The following is a 24,864-nucleotide window of genomic DNA, read 5'->3' on the forward strand; positions in this document are numbered from 1 at the left end:
GTTGTGTGATAGGTGAGGCATGAGCCGGTAGGGTTTCCAGTTACAGTACTGTGATGTCTTCAAGTAGTGGTAAAACTTTCTATGAGAAAAAGGGGAAGACCTCCACCATTCACATTGTTCAGCCTCATGGATGTCCCAGTGGTCTTAAAACTAAGTTGACTTTTGGTAGTAGTGGTAAAACACACAACTGCACCAAGGAAATTACAAAAATAACAGAAGAAAATGGGTGTTAATACAATGGATGAGGTGAAAAGACAAAAAACTATTGTATGCCACAATAAAAAAAAAAAGAAAAAGCTTGTCCCAAAAATGTTGCATGTGAATGTGATCTAACAGCAACCAGCAAATGGGACCAAATATCATATGTTCTCCCGTAGAATGAGGTTTTTTTAGTTAGCTCATTAACGGCTACCCTTATGGATGATAATATGGGCTCACGTGAAAGGTTTTTTGTTTTTTTTTGCATTTTGGGCAAATTGATAACTTGTAGATCAGCGGGAGTCCAACTGCTGAGACCCCCATCAATCAATAAAATTAGGGATTTTTATCCTCAGTTCTCATTGAAGCAGTGATGATGAGTTGGCCTAACTGCAGGCTCACCGTTCCCTTTTCGTCAATGGGAGTGCTAGAAATAGATGAAATACAGCACTCGGGTATCACTCACTCCCATTGAAATGAATGAAGTGGTGCACACATTTCCCAACCATTGCATGGCAAAAGCACATAGAAATCCCTGTTCTACTGATTGGTTGAGTGGTTCTACCATTATCCTGTGAATAGGAAAAACCTTGCTCAGATTGGAAAACCCCTTTAAAGTGATGTAACACGTACACCTGAAACAAAGTAGGTATTTGTCTTCTGTCACAAGTCAACTTAGCAAAAATAAGGACCATTCCCACGGAGGAAGTTGGCGCTGATTCTGGTTCGGACTCCGCATCAGAATCAGCGCTGAAAAAAAGCCTCCCATTGACTTCAATGGGTTCCGTTTTCCGTGCGCAAGTCAATGGGAGGTTTTTTTTCCCATTGATTTCAATGGGTTCCGCGCGGAAAACGGAAGCCATTGAAGTCAATGGGAGGCTTTTTTTCAGTGCTGATTCTGATGCAGAGTCCACGCCAGAATCAGTGCCAACTAGCTCCGTGTGAATGCCCCCTAGTAAGTGCCCTGACCAACCTCTTTTACTGTTAAGCCGTGTCTCCCGAGATAAATGACCAGTGACTACAATATACTGTACTAAAGTGGTTCTACACTGGATACAGCACATACATAATACTTTTTTTTATCATAATCAGTATGCTAGGAGCTTCACCCCATAAATTCTGTTTTTATTCACCCCGCCCCCACCTGGGATAGTCGTATGTTATTACTTTTTGTGTTGTGATATGACGAAAAATCAACACAATGTGGAACACCTATCCTTTAATCTTACTCCAGAATCCTATAACTAACCACGTACAGATTTTTGTTTCTTCTATCTTCTGGCACCTGATGATACGGAAAAGAGGGATTTCATTAATCACAGGTGAAAAGCCTTGGATCTTTTCCAAGTCGATTTAATTGCCAGGCTCTGATCTTCATTTTCTTTTGCGATGAACCCCCTGAAGAAATTTACGATTAAGTAATTATCGAGATGAATAAAGAGATACTTAAAAGGAGATGAGAGAGAAGAACAAGAGTTTAAGTTTGATTCTCTTTGTGTAAGAATCCTATTTATCACCGGGCAAACATTTCTCAAGAGTACCCCACAGCAGTCCCCAGGGGTGCTTAAATATTCCTAAAACCAACTCTTGGCTTAGTAAAAGAAGGAGGTTCTTTGGAACAAATTACATGGGGGAATTCTTATTAGTTCACATTTTTTTGTCCTAAGAAGAGAAGCTTTATGAAAAAAGTTCCAACCAATATGGTGAAGTCTACATTGGATAGATGATGGTAGACAACTGGGCCTGATTTAGATGGGATCCAATCATACAGTAGACCTCAAATGACTTATTATAAATAATAGCTAAAACAATTTCCTAAAATGTAGTCTTTCAAATTGCACATTTTCCAACCAAAAATACCAAACCATAGAGTATTGAATTATCAAAAATATTAGATATATATTTGGCAAATTTTAGCATATTGTAAGTATAGATTTTAGGTTCTTCATTCTATGCATATTCTTTTTCTTATGAAACTTCAATGGCACATCTAGAAGGTCTTGCAGGACATCTGATGTAGAGGTTGTTCCATTTCTTGGATCCTACATATAGTATGGCAGGTTCACCTTTGAGTCACTCACATGGCAGGTATGTCATTGGATCACATACATGGTACATTTAGCATTGGATCACACATGACAAGTCCATCATTGGATCAAACACATGGTAGGTTCCATCTTGGACATGAGCAAACTTTCAGACTCTGCCTATACGTTGGACTCCAATAATTGCCCACTAAAATGAGAATAGAGGAAATTTTACAATATAGTTGACCAGTAGAGTACAAGTAGATGCTGTGTGTCCCCGACTAGTCTTACTCTACCTCACTTCATGTCTTTAGGACTTTCCTACGATGAGTGTACAGTGCATGTTGAAAATACAGCCAAAGTGAAAGATGCCTTTTATTCCTAGTCTCTACTTTTTGTGGAGTGTATCCTTTTGAAAGAACATTACAAGTAAGGATGAGATGGTCTTCTTTGGCCTTTCTAAACTCACAACTAAACTTTTATTGTTTTAACAAACTCTGTAATATACTTTATTAAAGAAAAATGGCTGTTTCTTATGTCACTTACTTGGCTCTTTGTCTCTCATCAAATCAAATCAATAGATATCTATAGAGAGAGGAGGGAGGAAAAAGAGTAGCACTCCTAAAAGCAAAGAAACATCTGCCCTGTAGAGAGAGAGTTCTCTTTCGCAACACAGTGGGGTTATCAGGAATTACTATCAGCTTTTCCTGACATAAATGACTCATTTAATGCTGTAGAGAGCCTTGTATTACTCTCTCCTCCACCTCCCCCCCTCCCCTTTCCATAGAATTCATTGTAAATTGATACTGCTTGTGTGCGGAGTACGGACTAGAAACATTCAGATTATAAGTAAAGACAGGAGTAATAGTTACAGACATATGCGCTTTCCTTTACAGACGTAGATAGCAAATTTTAGACCCAAAACTACTTCTGTACCCAGCTACAGATTATGGGTGTCAGTAGCGGTGCTAGAGTTTCCTTCCAGGCAAACAGAATCCAGGGAAACACAAGGAATTTCTCCCAACTAGATCTGACCCTTCCACTGTTTTCTTGTCTATTGTAAACTTTGTTCCTTACATTTTAAGTCCAATATAATAGGGACGCCATCCTACCTCAGACACTAAGTCCAGAAGCCTCATTGATGTTATAGCAGATCTTCTATACTGCCCATAGCTAACCAAAATATATTATAACTGAGGTCACCAAGCATAATAAAACATCCCAATATGTATTTTTTCTTTCTATGGTTCTCCTTTACAAGATGAACCAAATCAATAGCATACTCTTGATTAACCCTTTCCTGCTGCATCAATTTTCATTTTTTTTTTTTTTTTTTTTTTTTTTTCAGGGCTTAGTTTTTGCAGGACAGATGGTACTTCCTAATGGTACTATTAAATTTCCAAACACTCTATTGGAAAGCTAGTAAAAAAAATTCCAAATGGAGTGAAATTAGTAAAAAAGTGTCAATTTTCTTACTTATTTTTTATTTTATTATTTTTTATAGTACTCACTTTGCAGCCAGAACCACAGGCCAGTAAAAAGAAAGGCAATATAGCTTTATACACTGTCCAGTCACATTAATGTGACCACCTGTCAAAATCCAGAATAACCACCTTTGGCAGAGAGGACCGCTGCGAGACGTGCGGGAAGAGAGGGAATGTTGTGATGATGTTCACTGGGATGTTGAGCCATGCCAACTCCAGTGCCGTGGCCAGCTGCGCTAGGTTACGCGGTTGAGCATCCATGGTACGAACAACCTGATCGAGGTGGCCCCACAGATTCTCGATTGGGTTCAAGTCCGGGGAATTTGCTGACCACGCACATACACTGCGAGCTTTATGACACATCGCATTGTCCTGCTGGTAGATGCCATCATCCTGAGGAAAAACACTTTGCATGTAGGGGTGAACATGGTCCGCAAGGATAGATACATACTTGTGTTGATCCATCGTGCCTTCCACAATGATGAGCGCACCCAGATGGCCGATGACACATGCCTTCTGTGATTGGTTATTTAACGTGACGTCAAAAGTAGGTGGTGGTCACATTAATATGACTGGACTGTGTAGTTATGTTTTATTGTTATGTATAGTTATATAGTTTGTTTTCTTTTAATACTTTTACAAAACTCTAAAATTGAAAAATAAAAAAAATATTCTTGGAGTCACCAAGTCACCTGTAACTTTTTGTGCTGGTGTGTAAGACATCTTTTTTGTGGGGCTAGATGTAGTTTTTTGGTACCATTTTGAGGACGGTCTCATGTTCTGATCGCTTTTTATTAAAATAAAATTTTTGAGAGGCAAAAAGGCAAAAAAAAAAAAGGCAGTTCAGTCATTTTGATTTTTTCCCCCACAACTGTTTGTAGTTTGGGCATTTTTTAGATGTGACATGTATTAATTAATATATTAGTATATTGTAAAATCCCTTCAGTTCTATTACAGACTAGTTATGGCAGCCTGTAATAGCACTATACTATTGACAAGGCAGTGAGCCTTCAATAGACTCCCAGAGGAGGAACAGATCGCTTCCCCTAGTCTCATTTTTGGACTATTTTCTCCAATATGGCAATATGCATGTGCCGTCAGTAAATAGGTGCCTGGGTCACATTTGACCAGGTCATTTAAAGAGTTAATGCTCATGAACCGAGAGGACTCATTGCTAAGCGGGTACCATATTTAAAGTATCGGCATCCAGCGTAGAAGCACATTGGATGTTGGCAAGGGGTAAATGTAGACAAAATAAACCTAGTCTCCATGAAACACAAATGACACAATACATCATAAGCCAGCTTCCATAAAGATATGGGCTCTATCCAAAGATTGACATTTTTGTGATTAATATCTCATGTACTTATAAGGAGGTGTTGATATCAAATGTGCTATGGGGTACGCCATGGTGATCAAAGTGTTTCACATAAACGGTGCATAGCCGTGCTGAGAAGGTGATGGGTGACATAGGAAGGCGGAAACCGTGACGGAAGGTTCTGGAAAGGTGGTTGCAGACAGATAAGTTATAACACTCACAAATTCTTCTACCAACACATTGCTCGAGTGCACAAGTGTACAGTAGAAACTTAAAAAAACTTTCTGTATAATAGACCTGCATCTCAAGTTGTAGAATAGGAGGATACACTAGCAACATACTTTAAGATGGAGACAAGAGTCTGAGCTTGCTTGATCGTAGACCTGGGGACATTCAACTTGATAATTTGAGTATAAGACCCCATCTCAGCTCTAAAGGAAGCTATATACATTACATTGGGTGAACCCATTTATTCTGGAGGAACTTTCTGATCATCTGATGTATGTGAAATGTTCCATTGAAGTTTGCTCAATCTCTGGGATAAAATGCAGTTTTATTTACTGCTAGAAAGTTGGCTTTCCCATTATGTGCCCCGGTCCAAGAGATATTGGGCAGTTACTGATACCTCTTCACTGTCAGAAGGGCGTTCCTACCAGTCCAGCTGGGCTGTGAGGAATGTGCCCCCTGCCTCCTGACAGTACTCGTCCATAGACTAGTACTGGGGGGGGGGCGTTCCTCACCTCTCAGTGTCATCGCTCTGACAGTATAACTCTACGGACAGTACTATCAGGAGGGGCGGTCCTCACAGCCCAGCTAGACTGTCAAGAACGCCCCCTTCTGACAGTGAAGAGCTATCAGTAACTGCAACAATATCTCCAGCATCGGGGCACATGATGGGAAAGTGCTCTGAATATGCTGTATATAAAACAGCATGTACTCGAGGACATGAAAGATCCTCTTTAAATCCTCGTTACCTACCTACATCATATAATGGAGACAACTTATGCCTTTCAGGCCCCATTGACTTTCAGGGACTTCCATTGAAATTCTTTTGGTTTGTCCTTTTGATGGGAAGCCTGATGGAATTTTCAACGGAGCCTCCGACGTAAATGTGAACAGAGCCTAAGAGTATTATTAATAGAGGTTACAATAATATTGTTTCATCTTCTCACGGATTGACGTGACTGTGAAAATCCCATGTCAAGTTTGATTTATCGCACCGAAAAATGTTTCAACAATTTCTTATAGTTGAGTATGACTCACTAAATTATTTATAATACAGTATATAACTTGTCAGAATGAGAGATAAAGGAAAAGGGAGCATTATATTAACCAGGTCATTTTAAGAAATATCATTGTGTTAACCATCGTATTAAGCCTTGGGCAAGAACGAAGCAAGAAACGGAGCAACAATAAACAAAGCTAGATTAAAGGGATTAGATAGTAATCTCCCAGTGATGTCAGGTGATGTCAGGCAGCCTTTTTATGAGACCAAAACTTATGTGACAGTAAAGTATTATGAGCTTGTGGGATCGTGACAGTTGAATAGAGTTATGGTGAAAGTATTGCAACATGCATGGAACATAAAGTATAAATATACCCTAAGGATCATTTAAGGACAAGAAAGGAATCTTTCTTGTACATGACACTTATTGTATGATAAAACCTCTCATAAAGTCTCCTCCCTCCAATGATTAAAGAAAAAAAAATCAGACCAATAGAGCTCTCTGTGTCCCCAAAATTGTATTTACTTGCATGACAAATTTTCGGAACGGATCTCTACTAGACTCAACCTGAAGCCTCTGCTGACCTTGTCAACGTGACGACTGAACAGCACTGCCACTTGGCAGGCAACATAACAGATATTATGACTGCCAATGGTAGGCAGTTGGCAGCTGTTTCTGCCTACAAAGTGAATCTTGTCAGTTGTCATATTGCCATGGCCAGCAGAGGCTTCTGTAACTGCCTAATAGAGGACAGTGGGGATCCCCAAAATAACGTTTAGGTAAATGAAAATTTTTGGAGTTTGATGCCTTTTTTTAGTTTTTCTGGAAGTTAAAGGGATTCTATCATTAGAATTCTCTTTTTTAACTAGGTTCACATAGAAATGGCCTTCATTATTCTGATCCGCGCTGCTGTTTCTGAGAAATATCTTCTTTCTACATTACATAAATGAGTTTTCAGCACCCCTGTGCTGTTGGAAAACCCTCCAATGATGCCTCCATCTTCTTCTCTGGACCACTTCTTCTCCCACATCACCTTCTTGTCTTCATGCAAAAGCGCCGACTGTGCATGTCCGTCGGCCATTTTCCTGTGGCCTTTCCCATTCAGTCACAGGAAAATAGCCGACTGTGCATGTCCATCGGCCATTTTCCTGCAGCCTCTCCTATTCGGCCACTGGAAAATGCACAGTTGGCGCTTTTGGGTGAAGACATGAAGATGACATGGGAGAAGAAGCGATCCAGAGAAGAATATGGAGGTGTTGCTGGAGACATTTCAAACAGCACAGGTTACGCCCCCACTGCTGCCTGAAAACTCATTTACATAAGGAAGGAAGAAGATATTTCTCAGGAACGGCGGCACGAATAAGAATAATAAAGGTAAGAGAAGAGTAGTGTTTCTTAAGGCCATTCCTACGTGTACTTAGTTAAAAAAGGGAATTCTAATGATAGAATCCCTTTAACTTCCAGAAAAACTACATACATTACTCTTTAAGCCAATAGCAATTTCCTATGACCCTACCCCATACACATGAATGCTTGACATACATATTCATCTAAAGTGTATGGCATTACAAAATTATAAAAAAAATGTTCAAAAACTCAGCTTTCATAGGATGTTGTAGGTGGTATAAAACTGTTACTGTTATTTTTCCTATCAAGCACAGCCATTATGCAATATATAGCACTGTGATATACTTGATATTTACTGAGGAGACAGTAGTACTTGTCTGGACACTGCAGTTTCTTCAATTAGCTGATCGGTAAGGTTCATAAGTGTCGATCTCCTGCCAATCTGATATTGATGACCATTTCTACTAATGGGTCATCTATAATACTAACCTGGAAATCTTCTTTAAAATCCAACATGACCTTTTTTATCCCCATCATTTGCCATTTGAGGAGAGTAAGTAGACCCCATATGCATTATATACATTATATAGTCAACGGGTTCAGCTGTAGAGTATATGGCCCTCTTAAATGGCTGCTTTAGCTCCCCATAGTTCACATACTGCCCCCTGCAGTTTCAGAGGGGAATATCTGCTCTTCTGTCACTTCCACGTCTAGATGTAATTAGTCTCTCTCCAATTCACTGTTTTGTTTGTCCTGTCTAGTGTTAAACAAGAGGCGCACGGTGAGCACACAAGGCTGCGACCTGTTATGTCTCCCACCCGCTGCACGGCTTCTCATTGTTACCATGTAATTTGCAGACTCGTCTTTCTACATCTTCTCGGAAAGTGACTGGTGTTACAGAACAACACTGCCATGTACTGTTTACATTAACACACTGTTTCCCAGGTCTTACTGGAAGGCCCCATGATAGATGGCAAAGGAAAGTCAACTAGGCTATCCTTTACTGTGTCCCCTTGTCCTAAATGGAGAAATGTAGTCATGGAGTAGTGTTTGATTTTCCACAGCTAGACCTAAACCAGGTGGTAACGGCATACTAATGTTTAACATGAAGCTCCTAGATCCCAATGCAAAATCTGTTTGAGGCATCCCCCCATTGTTATGTTTATAGTACTGGTCTCCGTATATAGGATAGAGGTTATGGGACTCTAAGGGTTTGTTCCCTTTGCAACTCCTAAAGTTACGCTCCTGACTGCACACCCCTATATAGATGAAAACCAACGAGAATTGTTCAGAACGGCCATACATAGAGTTGACTGGGCCCCATAGAAAAGATTATACATTTATGGTGCTGATTTACCATACTTGACATCATTGGACAAGTTAATCCAGAGAGAAAAGCATGCATAGCAAAGTGCAAAAGTTTTCAAGAGGGGCCAAGCCATTTTTGGAATTCTCTTTTGGACCTGCATTTCATATGGGTGGCATTCCGGTTTGGTTTTCATGGACCCATACATTGCCTATGGCTGTGTGGATGAAGCCTTAGTAATGTCAAACTGACAGCAACAAATGCTGCTATGGGTAAATGGATGGTAGCCGGAGGTAACAGTCAGCCTGCTTTATAAGACTGCGCAATGTCAAATTTTTTCAAACTTTTTACAATTTCACCGGTGTTTTTGGTCACATTTTACAGTTCCTTTTAGGTGGGAAATGAAATTTAACAGGTAACGCTTCGGCATTTGGCAAGGAAATTAGCAAAAGAAAAATAGTTAAAGCTCGGTTCACGCTAGTGTTTGGGTTTCTGCCCTTCAGATCTACATTTACATCAATATCACCCACGTAACTTTCCTCGTAAGATCTGCTTTACTTCTAAATATTATTTTCAAGATGACTTTTTTACTCCACATTTATTGTTTTATGAGAATTCAGTTACAACACGGTTATGTCAAACCACAACAAATAAGGAAAACCACCAAATTCTGCCATTGATCTTGGTGGCCTAGGATGAGAGAAGTTAAGTTTTCTTCTTAACCATTTTACTTGTTCATGTCAATTTAATGTTAACCTTGGAAAATATTGATTTGATGTTGTTTTGACGAGGGGATTGAAGGGTTGAGAGCCAGGACCAGGCACGACCAGGATGAAGCATCACCTAATCAAGTTTTCTCTGCTTCTCGGAGAATTGAGGAGTCACACCTTCCCTACCTTCTCTCCTTTAGCCCACTGACTTTTGTCATTAAAGAATCACACCTCATCCAGAGTAAGGGCTTGTTCAATCAGCACAGAAGTGGAAACTAAAATTGCCATCTCCACTGTGACCAGTGTTCTTCGCAACTCCTGTCGACACCATATAATGGCCCTCCACTATGGGAACAATTGTCACAGGATTCTCTGAATGTCATTAGCAGAGCTGTGGGCAAGAGGACAACAGGTGTAATTTTTGACATGCTGGAAATGGTCACAGTCCATCACCTATATAATAGCAATTTATAGAAGACTGTGTCAGGGCTATAAGGCGGCAGGGCAATCTTCTGTAGGAAATTCAGTTTCGTTCTAAAAGGATGTATGTCTGTATAGACGTGGACATTAGGTGAACATGTTAACTGCTGGTATCAATGGATGATAAATCACTTACATGTGACGTCACAACTGGTCTCGGCTGTAAGCGACTAGTGTAAGTGTGTCACAACTCTATGAGACAAATTCACATATATAACAATATATTCACGACTGCACCGAATAATGGTTTAATTGTAGTATAACAAAAAGTTATGCAATGTTCTGGTATACTTTTTGTACCAGATCTGCTCCGCTTCCCTATTCCATTCCTATAATAATGCAACTGTGCACTCGGCGGCATACTACATATCTCAGAAGGCATGGCAGTCAAGTTGTCTGTTCTAAGGGGCAACACGGTGGCTCAGTGGTTAGCACTGGAGTCCTGGGTTCGAATCCGGCCAAGAGCAAAACATCTGCAAGGAGTTTGTATGTTCTCCCTGTGTTTTCACGGATTTCCTCCCATATTCCAAAGACATACTGATAGGAAAAAATGTACATTGTGAGCCCTATATGGGGTTCACAATTTACAAAAAAAAAGTTATCTTTTCTACATATTCTCCATTCTCTACTCCTCTACAGCACTATGAATGTGCACCCATTAATTATTTTACTGCTGGGTCTACCAACAGGGCGGCGCACTTCCTTCCTGTTACATAAATCTCCCCCAGTCTACTGCAGGCATTATTCATGTCTAGAAATCTGATTCATTAGCCACAACCGGTCTGAGCAAAAGTTCCTAGTTTAATAGCGTCCTGCAAAGCTGTGCTTGTTTTCTACTGCTTGTCGATTTACTGTGTTACCTGTATTCATACTCTGCTTCTCTCTGACATTTTGGTGCACTGCACCACAATCCCTGACCTGTCTGTTCAGCTGTCACTAGGATGACTCCAAGAGGTAGCGGTGAAGTATAAATCATTGTACAGGTTGTTGAAGACCATGGGCATCATTTAGACAGTGCCGTTAGCAATGTCAAACCAGTTTTTTGGCACAGTGGGAACACAACCTTTGTTCATTAAGTACAGTAATAGACTGCAAACCTCCATTGGTTATAACAAAGGGATGAAAGTCATCTGTCTGGTTTAGTAATGCTTTTGTTACATGACGTGCTATGGTTACAGTTATAAGGACTCTCATGTAAGGGCTGAGCATCATATGACCATGAGAAATTCCTACATGAATTATTGTATACTGAAATACTGAGGAACTGCAAGTTCCAGTATAATAAATAAATACACAGTAGGACAGCAATGTCTACAGGTCCTAACCTAGCATAACCTAATCCTGAATCATTCCATAGTGGAATACGGGGATACGTCAATACCCAGTATCAGGGCCGCCATCAGGAATTTTGGGGCCCCATACAGCCTAAGTGTCTGGGCCCCCCCCCCCCCCTCCCCTGCCATTTTTGCTTTGCGCGCCGCGGGAAATTTAGCCCCACCCACTGTTATGTTGACTCCGCCCACTCATTAATTTTCCATTTGCCCGCACACTGTATAATCCTCCTACAGTCACCCGTAAATTATATGTCCCCCTCCGTCTCTCCCCTAGCTTCATCTGCCCCCAGATTCATGTCCCCTCCATCTCTGCCCCCAGATTCATGTCCCCTCCATCTCTGCCCCCAGATTCATGTCCCCACATTTCTGCCCACAGATTCATGTCCCTCCATCTCTGCCCCCAGATTCATGTCCCCCCATCTCCATACCTCCCAACTTTTGAAGAACTAAAAGAGGGACAAAATGTGTCATTCCGTCCTCTCTTTCATCTGCCCCCAGATTCATGTCCCCACAGTGTCATGCCGTCCTCTCTTTCATCTGCCCCCAGATTCACGTTCCACCTCCCCATTAAACTTACCTTCTCCTCCGCTCCCTCGCCGCTCTCTGCGCGTCTCTCTCGCTGACACATGCGGCTGAAGGAAGGAGCTGACACAGGTCAGCTCCACGCTTCGCCGCTGGGTGTCTCTGTCGCTGACACATATGCGGCTGAAGCGAGGAGCTGACATGTGTCAGCTCCTCGCCTCGCCACTGCTGCCTCTCTCCCTGACGCTGACATGTATGCGGCTGAAGCGAGGAGCTGACCTGTGTCAGCTCCTCACTTCGCCGCTGCCGCCTCTCTTGCTGACACATATGCGGCTGAGCCGGGTTCCGGCTCAGCCTCATATGTGTCACCGAGAGAGGCGGCAGCGGCGAAGTGAGGAGCTGACACAGGTCAGCTCCTCGCTTCAGCCGCATATGTGTCAGCGAGACAGACGGCAGCGGCGAAGCGAGGAGCTGACCTGTGTCAGCTCCTCGCTTCAGCCGCGTCAACTCAGAAACAGGAAACAGGACATATAATGACTGCTGCCGGCGCCAGGGGGCCCGGGCCCCCCCCATTTTAAAATTTGGCCGGGCCCCTGACGCCAGTAGCAGTAGTACTGGCCTATCGGCGGCCCTGCCCAGTATAACCTAGTAATGAATAGAGATGAGTGAGTAGTACTGGATCGAGTAGGTATTCGATCGAATACTACGGTATTCAAAATACTCGTACTCGATCGAGTACCACTCGCTATTTGAATGTAAAAGTTCGATGCAGAACCACCATTGATTGGCCGAATGCTATACAGTCGGCCAATCAACGCTGGTTCTTCCCCTACCTTTAGATGTCTTCTCCGTGCAGCTTCCCCGCGGTGTCTACCGGCTCTTCATTCACTCTGCCAGGCATCGGGCCTGGGCAGAGCCGACTGCGCATGTCCGCTTGTAGTGCGGGCATGCGCAGCAGGCTCTACCCAGGCCCGATGCCTGGCAGAGTGAATTCAGAGCCGGAAGATGCCGCGGGGACGCTGCAAGGAGAAGACTTCTCGGAGGATCCAGCCCGACCCTCACTCGTGGACTTGGTAAGTATAATTTGATCGAATGTTGCCTACCCCTGAAACGAGCATTTTCCCCCATAGACTATAATAGGGTTCGATATTCGATTCGAGTAGTCGAATATTGAGGGGCTACTCGAAACGAATATCGAACCTCAAACATTTTACTGTTCGCTCATCCCTAGTAATGAACAATTAACCCCCAAAACAGAGCAGCAGGGCTTAATTGTCTTATATCTGAAGTGTGACTACTGGGGCAGTATGCTGTGTGTTGTCATATCTCCTCTAGATAAGCAAACTCCTTGTGTATTGATGCCACACCATGCAGATACAGCTAAGATGGGAGGAAAGAGCTACTGGAGTAGACTAGCTGTCTGAAGAAGAGCAGAGATTGTGCAGCTGAGTGACAGATTGACATTGTAGACGTTAAAAAACAGGAAGAAAAACACAGTTCTTATTACCGGTGGGTCTAATGTCTAGCTGGCATAGTGTCAACTCTACAGTACATACATAGCGGCTGTCAATGATATGATATATCAGCTTAGCTCTATGTAACTATGTGCCATTTGACTTACTACAAGCCATCGCTGTAATAGGAAACCAGTAGAATTCTGGGTGTCACGAAGACTGGCATAGCAGCTACGGGAGAGGTGTAATGTATGCCATGTTTCTTCACACTGTTTGCTGTATTTCAGGGGATAAAGTTCATCCATACTAAACAACACTAAATATTACCTGGTGATGCAAACCTTTTCTAAAATGAAAATTGAGTTTATAAGTCACGCTTTGTATCAATAGGAGTGGGAACCAGCCACGCTCAGCCAATGCAAGGAACCGGGGAGAAACTGGATGCCAATCTGGAGCCCAACTACATGTTACAAAACGCCCACCTGTAATATTGTATTATTTTCTAACAACAGCAACAAGCACAGAAACGTAACAGAAGGATATAGAGTTTATGTACTGTAACTTAGAAAAAGATAGAGACTGGAAAAGCTAGGAGTCTAAGATATATGCACTAAGGCCTAGTTGACATCTGGGTTCGGGTCATTCCGTTCCCATCTCTACATGCAGCACTTTTCTCTCTGCATTTTTCATGCAGAAACCGAGAGGAAACCACACGGACCCCATTATAGTCTCTAGGGTCCAGGGGTTTCCTAAGGTAACTGCTTTCTTATGAGTAGTAGGTTTCTGTTTAGGGGGTCCCCAAGTGAACTCCCTGAATGGAAACCCCTGCACAGATGAGAACCGGGCGTAACTCTGCAGAGATTAGTCATAACTGAAAGAAGTCATGATGGTGGTCTGGGCCATATGGAACAGGAACTGGGACAAGTAAAGTGAATAACTATGATCAGAGACATCAACTATAAGTTATTGACTTTACTCATACTTTAATCACTATAGTCTATAAGACATCTGTGTAAACTGGTATGTACTTCTATATCTTCACTGTAGTGGTGGTGGTGGTAATATTGATCTTTGGTGTTATTTCTTCAGTATCAGCAGTATCAGTATGGTGGTATTATTCATTCATTATGTAATGGTAACAGTAGTGGTCATGGTGTACCAGTGATATTTGTGCAGAATTATAGTTTTTTTGGTAATATTTAGAGATGAGCGAACACTAAAATGTTTGGGGTTCGAAATCCGATTCGAACAGCCGCACACTGTTCGACTGTTCGAACGTGTTTCGAACCCCATTATAGTCCATGAGGGGAAATGCTCGTTTCAGGGGTACACAACATTCGATCAAATTCTACTTACCATGTCCATGAGTGAGGGTTGGGCTGGATTCTTCTCCCTGCGCAGCGTCTCGTGTCCTCTTTCGGCCTTGAATTCACTCTGCTAGGCATTGGGCCTAGGCAGAGCCGACTGCGCATGCCCGCGCATGCGCAGTTGGCTCTGCCCAGGCCCGATGCCTAAGCAGAGTGAATTCAGAGCCGGAAGAGGACATGGAACGCTGTGCAGGGAGAAGACTTCTAAAGGTAAGAGAAGAACCAGCGTTGATTGGCAATGTATAGCATTCTGCCAATCAACACTGGCTCTGCATCGAATCCTAACTTAGAACAGCTAGTAGTGTTTGATCGAGTACGAGTATTTCGAATACCGTAGTATTCGATCGAATACCTACTTGATCGAATACTACTCGCTCATCTCTAGTAATATTGAATGGTCTATTTTGTTCAATCATAGACTTTGAGGGGTTGCACCCACTGCTTTCCAAGTTAAGGTCTTGTTTACATCTGCTTCGGTAATCCATTCGGAGGAGTCCGCATGGTAACCCCCCCCCCCAATAGACTATGAAATGCACTTGCAAGCGGTGTGTACTGAAAGCACACGGACCCCATACACTATAATGAGATTTGTGTGCTTGCCACGAGATCTCCATAGGGAACATATGGACAGGAAAGTATTTCACATTCTACTTTCCATTCCACTTGACTCGTGTGGAGATCTCGTGGCAAGCACACGGACCCCATTATAGTCTATGGGGATCCGTGTGCTTTCACTGCACAGCTCTCGAAAGTGCTTTTGGTAGTCCGTTCAGGGGGTTCCCATATAGACTCCCCAAATGGATTACCAAATACAGATGTGAACCAAGGGTGAGCAGTTTTTCTAATTCTAGTTGTGTTCGTACATATGTTTGAATTGGCCTAAAGTTTGATCTCCTTGAAGTGTATAATTTTATGTCAAAAGGGAAAAAAATATTTAATTCCAAATTTGTACAACATAAATAAAGGCAAAAAAACAAAACAAAAATTGAGTGCAACTTTGATCCCAAAAATGTAAATGGGGAAAATGTATTAATCAAGACACGTTTTCTAGCCTAGATGAGTATTAATGTGATGCATCTTTGGAATACAGCCCTTTGTTGCACCAAAGACTCACCACATGATTTCTTTTGCACCACTTTTTTTTGGCACAGAGATCAATGTGAACCTGGGCAAGGATGTCTTGGCTTGATAAATATGTTATTACTCACACCAATGGTCACAGCTTCTTACTAATTCAGGTCTGCCTTATGCCAGCCTGGGACTTTATTAAGAATGAGGTAGAAAATCAGTTTTTATAAATTCCCCCAATTGGAGTTTCTATACAAGAGCAGAAATTTGGTGTCATTCAATACTGGCTCCATCACCAATGGGAACATCTAGATATAGGGTAAAATACACATTTTGTTCTTCTTCTTTCTAAATTCCTGTAGAAGTCTGTGATTATTTAATATGGTTTGTCATAGACCTGATGGACAGTTTAGATTCCACCATTATTGGCCTTCCATGTTATCAATATGTATAACCCACTGAGGTTTGTCAACATGACATAACGTATAAAATCCCTATTACATAGATTGCCATGCCCTAAGCAATTCATCTAATATCCTATAAAAGAGTCCAGATTCAATCTGCCATAATTCAATGAACCATAGATATTTTGTAGACAGTCCGTAGCTAATGTCATATGAGGGTGAGCTGCACATGTCTGCTGTCTGTTTTAGAACGTATTGAATTCGTGTAACTGTTAGACAGTCTAATTGATCATTGATCTGGATAAAATAAAAGGAAATATCCTCTCAATTGTTCTTTAATCCACTTATCCTCCTACTGATAACAAGATCTGCAAACATTGTTATTGATTTCTCTGCTGTTTTATGTCCTCGATCTGGGAATCATGGAAGGATAAATCCACTTGTGTGAGCGCTTTATAATCGCTGTCTGAATGTAAAATCTCCACGTGCTCCTTCAATTGATATAGTTAAATCTGTTGTTACCAGAGGCATGTAAGAGATAGTTTATGAGATGGTTTCAATAGGATATCTTCCTAACATTTACATTAGATCTAGAACTTGTGAATGGGGAGATCTTCTAATCTAGACGTCGTATAAGGATTTATCCTGAAGGTTAGTAACAAATATTATAAGATGAATACTTGTGTGTGCTTTGATTTCTTTTCAAGTCTCTAAAGATGAAATGTTTTCTTATAGATTCACATGTAAATAAGGAAAACCTAAACACAGTGGCATAACTAAAGTCTTGTGGGCCCGGGTGCAAACTTTTGTCCGGGACCCCCTACCCCCTTCCCCCTTCCTAGAGCGAATTATTGATAATGGCGGTTACGGGCACTGAAGCAATATCTCAGATACCTGAAAGGGATAAAGCTTTAGTACCCACAACTGCAGTTATCAAGAATATGGTGAGCGAGCAGCGCAGCACTCGGCATGTAAATAATATTGGGACAGATTACAAGCTCCGCAGTGGACTGCACACAGTATTACATGCTCCATAGTGGCACCAAAACAGTATTACGTGCTCCACAGTGGCCCCAAAACAGTATTATATGCTCCACGGTGGCACCCACATAGAATTATATGCTCACAGAGCCCCCACACCGTATTATGTGCTCACCAGTGAACCCCACACAGTATTATGTTCTAACAGTGCCCACCCCCACCAGAGCCTGAATCCCCCATTACCCCCTCTTGCTCACACACAGCCTGCACCCCATTTCCCCCTCTGGCTCACACACAGCCTGTACCCCCATGTCCCCCTCTTGCTCACACATGTTCTCTTCTCTCCTCCTTACCTTCCATCAGTCTCATTCCCAGCAGCTTCCACACTGCCCTATACAATCCAGAATAGCTCACACAAGAGTTCATATCCTAGTGGGCTAAAGTACCTTTGATGACATCAGCAATGGTCCTTTAGCCCACTAGGATTTAGCATCTGCTGCAGGAAGAGCCGTGGAGTAGATGCTCAGCCTAGGACAGGTGAGTATAAGTATTTTTTTTATTTTACGATAGGCCATGAATATAAGATCAGATCTGTGGGGGGACAATTTGCTCAACCAGAGAGAATCGTGGCTGAGATTTACTAGCAGTTAGACAGTGTAAAACGTGTGTAATTCTGCTAGCTTTATCAGAGTGACTGATGCCATATCTTTAGACTGTCTAGTCTAAGTCTATATCATCTTTTAGTTGGTTTACATTGGTCCAAAATTGTACAACATAAATTTGAGCATTTTGGCCCATTTAAGCCACGTCCTCTTTATTTGTGAATCCTCACCCAAATAAATCAAGTCCAAAAATTTCAGTTCAAACTGGAAGTGACACTTTTACTTCAGTGTCTAGTTGTAACCAAAATAATGGATTATTAGGTAAAGCTCCATACTTTGGGTAGAGATTGTGCCTTGTACCATAGCTCAGGACTGCTCAGTACATTCAAATACATAGAACAGAGTTGTAATACAGCGGCTACCAAAAGTACAATGAAAAGGCTCCATAGCCCATGCAGTCAGGGTGCCATTAGTTGGGTCCCACCAATCTGTCATTGATGGTATCCTGTATGGATAAGCCATCAATTTTCTAGATCAGGTTAAGAAATACACAGTTCTATCAAAAGAAAGGGGCAAAAAAAAAACCTTATGAGTCCGATGCCATCTCTATATTAGGAGGAAAAATCCTTCCCTACTCTAAAAATAGCAATCAAAATAAATCCGCAGACCAATGTCCCATCAACAGAAATCTAGTACCTATAACATGATATTTTCATGTTTTGCAGAAAGACATCCAGACCCACTTGATAATATTATTAATTTCAGTGGCGGATCCAGGTTTTGCGGGGCCCTGGGCAATTGACTTTGGCGGGGCCCTACTTACCGGGGGGTCTCGCTCTTCTAACCCGTACCTCCCAAGTTTTGAAGACTAGAAAGAGGGAATAAAACATGCGGCGTGCGCAGCGTCATACCTTTCTTCCCCCCCCTTCATCTGCCCCAGTGTCATGCTGTTCTCCCCCCTTCATCTGCCCCAGTGTCATGCTGTTCTCCTCCCCTCCATCTGTCCCAGTGTCAAGCCATTCTCCCTCCGTTCATCTGCCCCACCGTCATACTGTTCTCTCCCCCTTCATCTGCCCCAGTGTCATGCCGTTCTCCCCCTCGCCCTCATCTGCCCCCTTAGTTTCATGGGCCCCCTACATTATTTTCCACCTAAATGTTTAACACACAAAAAAAAAAACACTCACCTTCCAACGCTCCCACGCAGCTCTCTCCGCTCTCTCACTCATACAGATATTGTAGGCGCGATGTGACGTCATCACATCGCGGCTACAAATGCCGGAACTCGGCGTTAAAGCAGGAGCTTAGCTGTGACAGCTCCTGCTTTAAACGCCTATATATTCAGCTGAATTCAGTTGAAATCGGGACATGCCGGCCGGGACCGTTTTGTTAGGTCCGGGCCGTGCCGCGGGGCCCCGCTGGGCACGGGGCCCCAGGCGATTGCCCGGCTCACCCGGCCCTGGATCCGCCCCTGATTAATTTATTGCTTATTTTATTACATTTATAGGTTAATTTTCTATAGTTCATCACTTACGAGATTTTTACAAAATAAAATGTAGCCATGACAAATTTGTAAACAAAAATGTATCAATAATTAATAGAATATTTCAACTTCAACAAATACATGTTGTTTTTTGGGTAATAAATTAATCAATTTCTAAGTGCAATTTTTGTGTCAATGGCCCACAATATTTGAGGTCTATCCTTGTACCTGTTCAGTCCGATCTTCATCCATTACCTCCGGTCAGTTTGGCTTCTGTTCGGCATCGAAGGAAGTGAAACATTTCCTTACCTGGATACCTTTCAGTCAAAGCTTATTTACAACTCATTCTGCCCTCAAGAGACCTTCAAGAATATAAAAAATTTCCCAAAAGAAACAGGAAAAACTGAGCTAATGAGCCTTGTACCCATAACAATGGCATTGGGGCCGTCAAGACGGACAAATTCACTTCAGCTATTTCTCCTTATTATTGTTGGAAGTGACTCTTTAACTATGTCATTGTCATCAAAAGACTGTGACCAGAGGTGAGGCTGACTCTTATGACTTCTGCTTGCTTTGTATAATCTTTCTTTCAACTCTCAACGCCAACAAGAAGGTGAAGTTCTACTAACAAAGCCGCCATTGTGTTGCCATCATCACAGGGTAATCCAGCTTCACAGATATGTTTGCTTTCTGTCTGATCAGGTCTGAGCTTTTGCCTTTCAACTTGTGAAGGCCGATGAATGATGCCTGCGAATGTGTCATGGGTGAGAATCAACTTTTCATCGGCTTTGTTTGGCTCCCATCTTACAGCTGTCGCCGTTTTCTCACACACCATGTCATAAAACTCTCATCAAGTGAACCAGGTGTAAAAAAACAGTGCTGAAAGATGCTCCTTGGGCGTGTACACCAGTCTGCAGTCAAGTGTCTCCAGTGTCTCTCAAGGACATGCATTCAATGGTACAGTATCTTCCGTAGAAGCAAAGCGCAAAGCACACAAGATAGGAATGTCACATGGTACCTTCGAGGAACGGAGCAACGTACATGAATGAAGTTTAGTCATATAATATTACAATGCTCTACTATATAATAAACTATTTATAGATGTAATATTTAGGTAACGTGACATTAATGATTATGACTATGAAGTCTTCCTTCTTTCTTCTTCTCTTCCTTAGCTGCTATGGACTCCTAGTATATCTTCTCTTCTCAGCATATGTGTGCCTACATCCGTAGTATATTACTGTGTATTATCCTGTATCTGTATTACTATGCTGCTGTAACATGCTGAAATTTCCCCACTGTGGGACTTTTAAAGGATTATCTTATCTTATCAAGTATATTGTAGGCATAAAGCTGACCATACACCTTCAATAGCAGTTAGCTGACAGAAACTCCCAACTAACTCCCCATACACATATATGCCTATTATATTTTGTATTTCTGATGGGTAGATGGGTATAAGTTACTACCAGAACCCTATCAACCTGGTAAAACTCAACAAGATGGATTATTTCTTCAACCTGCATCTGTCCAAAGTATCTGTACTGGTCCCTATAGAATTGTGGGTTTGTCTGTACATGGCCACTTACTAAGCCCATAATGCCATGACAATGAAATGTATTCATAAGTTAAATGAAAGGACAACCATAATGTAAAACATAAACTGGTACCAACCTGGCCAACATAATATAATTTTGTAATGTAATTTCACATAATAAGAGCTGCAAACTCTATCTCATGATGCGGTAGCACAATTATTCGACAGATTATTCAACATAAAGGAACTATAATCCAAGGGTTTAAGACAGCAACAAGACTATCGTAATACTGGGGCTCTGTGCGGTATTTCTGGCCAATGGGACCAACATTTGATTAAGTACAGATATATCCTTCTCTTTCCATTTGGCTTAATGTATCCTGAGATGACTGGGCTGATCACCTGGAGGCGCTGCACAGAAAGGGTCACAGCAGGCTCTACCTGCTCAGGAGGCTGAGGGCCTTCAGAGTCCAGGGGACACTTCTTAGGGCCTTTTTCAACTCTGTGTTTGCTTCAGCCATCTTTTTTGGGGTGGCAGTATATCAACCAGGGACAGAAATAGACTTGACAGGCTGATCAGAAGGGCCAGCTCTGTCCTGGGGAGCCCCTTGGACCCAGTACAGGTGGTGGGTGACAGAAGGATACTGTCCGTGGTGACCTCCATGCTGGAGAACAAATCCCACCCCATGTATGGGACCTTGATGGCACTTGGCAGCACTGTAAGTGACCGTCTGCTTCACCCCAAGTGTGAGAAGGAGCTATCGCAGGTCCTTCCTTCCAACTGCGACCAGGCTGTATAATCTACATCAGACCAAGTGAAGAACACTCCGCACAGAGAACTAATGATTATGATTATGAAGTCTTCCTTCTTTCTCTTCTGTTCCTTAGCTGCTATGGACTCCTAGTATATCTTCTCTTCTCAGCATATGTGTGTCTACGTCTGTATTATATTACTGTGCATTATCCTGTATCTGTATTACTATGCTGCTGTAACATGATGAAATTTCCCCACTGTCAGACTATTAAAGGATTATCTTATCTTATCTTATGTGTGAGACAGGATGATCAGACTTTAAAGAAAACATGATTTTGCAATTCTCTTTTAGGAGCTGTGTATGCTTTGTGGAGGAATTTATTAAGACTGGCTGTCTGTTTACTCAAGTCTTCAACTGGCATAACATGTACCTGAATAATTTACCTTCTTAATAATTCAGCCACATTGCCTTGCCCCATATTCGAAATCTACCTATCAAGTCAGGGACTGGTGGGCAACATGCAATGCTTCATTTGACCTGTGGTGGCACTACAGAGGCCCTGATGACTTGCAGAATATAGCTGATCGATGCAGGACATTTTGTCAGGACGACCCATAACCCACCGACTTTTGGTATTGGTCAGCTGGACCCTGCCAACAAAAAGCGTTTGTAAAAGTTGACAACCTCTTTAAGGCTCCGGAAAGAATGTGAAGCGTCTCTGTTAAGAATTCACGTTTATCTGCTTTATATTAATAATAATGAGTTATAAATCCTCTTCCAGGCACATTTATGACATGGTATCTCAAAAGCAAACAGGAGAAGGTCATCTGAGTGAGAGTCCTAATCCTTTGGTACTATTGTACCCGCAGCCTGACAAGTACCTGGCCTTGGCCCTATCTTTCATCTGGCGGCAGGATGTGGAATGTGCTGTGTGTCTAAAGAAGACAGTCTGTAGCTTTGGTCTCGGAATCTCAGCTGAAAGATGGCCTCACCTACATCCCGTCTGCTGAGATTCCTGTGCTGCAACTTCTTGAATCTCACCAAACAGGTATTTGGTAAAAACACTTGAGATGTTATGTTTTGGAGAAAGTCAGTGATAAGAAGATGTTCAGACACAACACGGTGATACATTTCATATCCCACTTTATCACACCGCAGTATGTTACATTCACAGGATGTTATGAGAACATACCCTTATTTATTAGTTTCCTATCAAAGACCTTGTCTATTATGTGTCACATAGTCTTACATGTATCAGATGCCGGGAACGATTAGGACTGAATTTTTTGGTAGATTATAAGATTTATCATTTCCATGATGTTCTATTCTTGGGGACACAATCAAGGTACAAAAAAGTCCTGTTGAACAGGCCTCAGAATACACGTGAAAATCCAGTATGAAATGCATATGCATTCCTTTAGAAACCACAAACCTCCATCAGGCCGGGGCCCCACATTGCGAAAACGCAGGGTTGTGCCCGCAACAGAAATGCTGTGGCAAAAATTCTGAGTTTTACATTACCTGCAAAGTAGATGGGATTCTGGCTATTGCGTTCTTATAAATCGCAGCACGTTTATTATACCTACGGAAAAGCTGGGGTTTTCCATATAGATATAATAGAGGCATAAAGTCTGCAGAGAAAAATATCTTTTCTGCTGCGTTTTTCTTTTCAAAGGTTCGCTGCATGGGACCATAGCCTTAAAGGGATTCAATCATTAAAATGTAATTTTTTCTCCCTAACATGTAGGAATAGCCTTAAGAAAGTTATTCTTCTCCTACCTTTAGTAGGGGCCGTCGGGCCTTGGGCAGAGGTGTCTACGCAAGCCCGCAGCAATTTTCCTTTAGCCGCTTACATAGTAAATTGGTGTAAGCAGCCATTTTTTTGTGGCTGCTTAAACAGTAAGCTGGAGTAAGTGTTCACAAGAAAATGGGCACGGGGCCACACGGTGGCTCAGTGGTTAGCACTGCAGCCTTGCAGCGCTGGAGTCCTGGTGTTCAAATCCCACCAAGGGCAAAAAAACATCTGCAAGGAGTTTGTATGTTCTCCCCGTGTTTGCATGGATTTCCATCCCATATTCCAAAGACATACTGATAGGAGAAAAATGTACATTGTGAGCTCTATGTGGGGCACACAATCTACATTTAAAGAAAAAAAGAAAATGGACACAGGCATGCACAGCTGGCTCTGCCCAAGGCCCGACGGCAGAGGTGACTGCGCATGCCTAGAAGTTTGAAGCCAGCGCTGGAGGAAGATGCAGGGAGAAGCCAGTGTTGGAGATTTCTCTTGCAGCATTGGGGATGCCCACAGTGCTGTTTGAGTGCTGTGAGAGAACTCATCTGCGTACAGAAGGAAACCGGGATTTCTATCGAACAGCAGCACGGAGATTGTACTGATTGTTCAGGTATGGTGGGGGCTAGAGAAAAACCTCTTGCAATTGGCAATACTGGTAGCTATAGTAATTCTATTGGTTACTGCTGATAATACCGTTCTAGATTGTAGGTTGTTAAGGTTTGTTAATAATTTAGTAGTATTTTTTATATTAATTTATTAAACATTATATACAAAGCATTTATTTGGCACCTAGTGTCCAGTATAAAGCAGATAAGACAAAAAAACAGCCAAGCGTTTTACGGTCTTTACTAAAAATATGCTGATACTTGCAAGCAATTAAAAGTGCAAAATGTTCATTTGGGAATCCGATGCAGAATTTACCACTAATGTAGTCCAAGTCACAGGAGTCAGTGGGACAAAAAGGTTAACAGTACAACTACCGGACATATAAAATGTGCAACCTATAATATAATTACATTGTAGGTTAAGAAAACAATACTTTATTCTGGCAACTTTTAAGATTAGGATTTTGTAGGGTAAGTAGAAGATGATAATCATGTAGACTTATAAGGAAAGAGTGCAAGACATTGTCAAGGTGGTTACAGTGGTATACAAACCTGCAAAGGCAATCTGCCAACTATAGCAGCTGACAAAATGGTGTGCGAGTGCTAATGTCTTTCTTTCTTTCTTTCTTTCTTTCTTTCTTTCTTTCTTTCTTTCTTTCTTTCTTTCTTTCTTTCTTTCTTTCCTTCCTTCCTTCCTTCCTTCTTTCCTCTCTCTCTCCCTCTCTCTCTCTATATATACACAGCCACACAGTGTTACCCACACACACATAACAGAAAACTGCAAAAATGGCCCAGATAAAATTTTTAGCATCTTTTCAAAACTGTAGGTAAATAACTTTGTTTTAAGCTCATTCAAGGTCGCCTGTG

This window comes from Leptodactylus fuscus, chromosome 5 (assembly GCF_031893055.1).
Source record: "Leptodactylus fuscus isolate aLepFus1 chromosome 5, aLepFus1.hap2, whole genome shotgun sequence".
Classification (NCBI taxonomy): Eukaryota; Metazoa; Chordata; class Amphibia; order Anura; family Leptodactylidae; genus Leptodactylus; species Leptodactylus fuscus.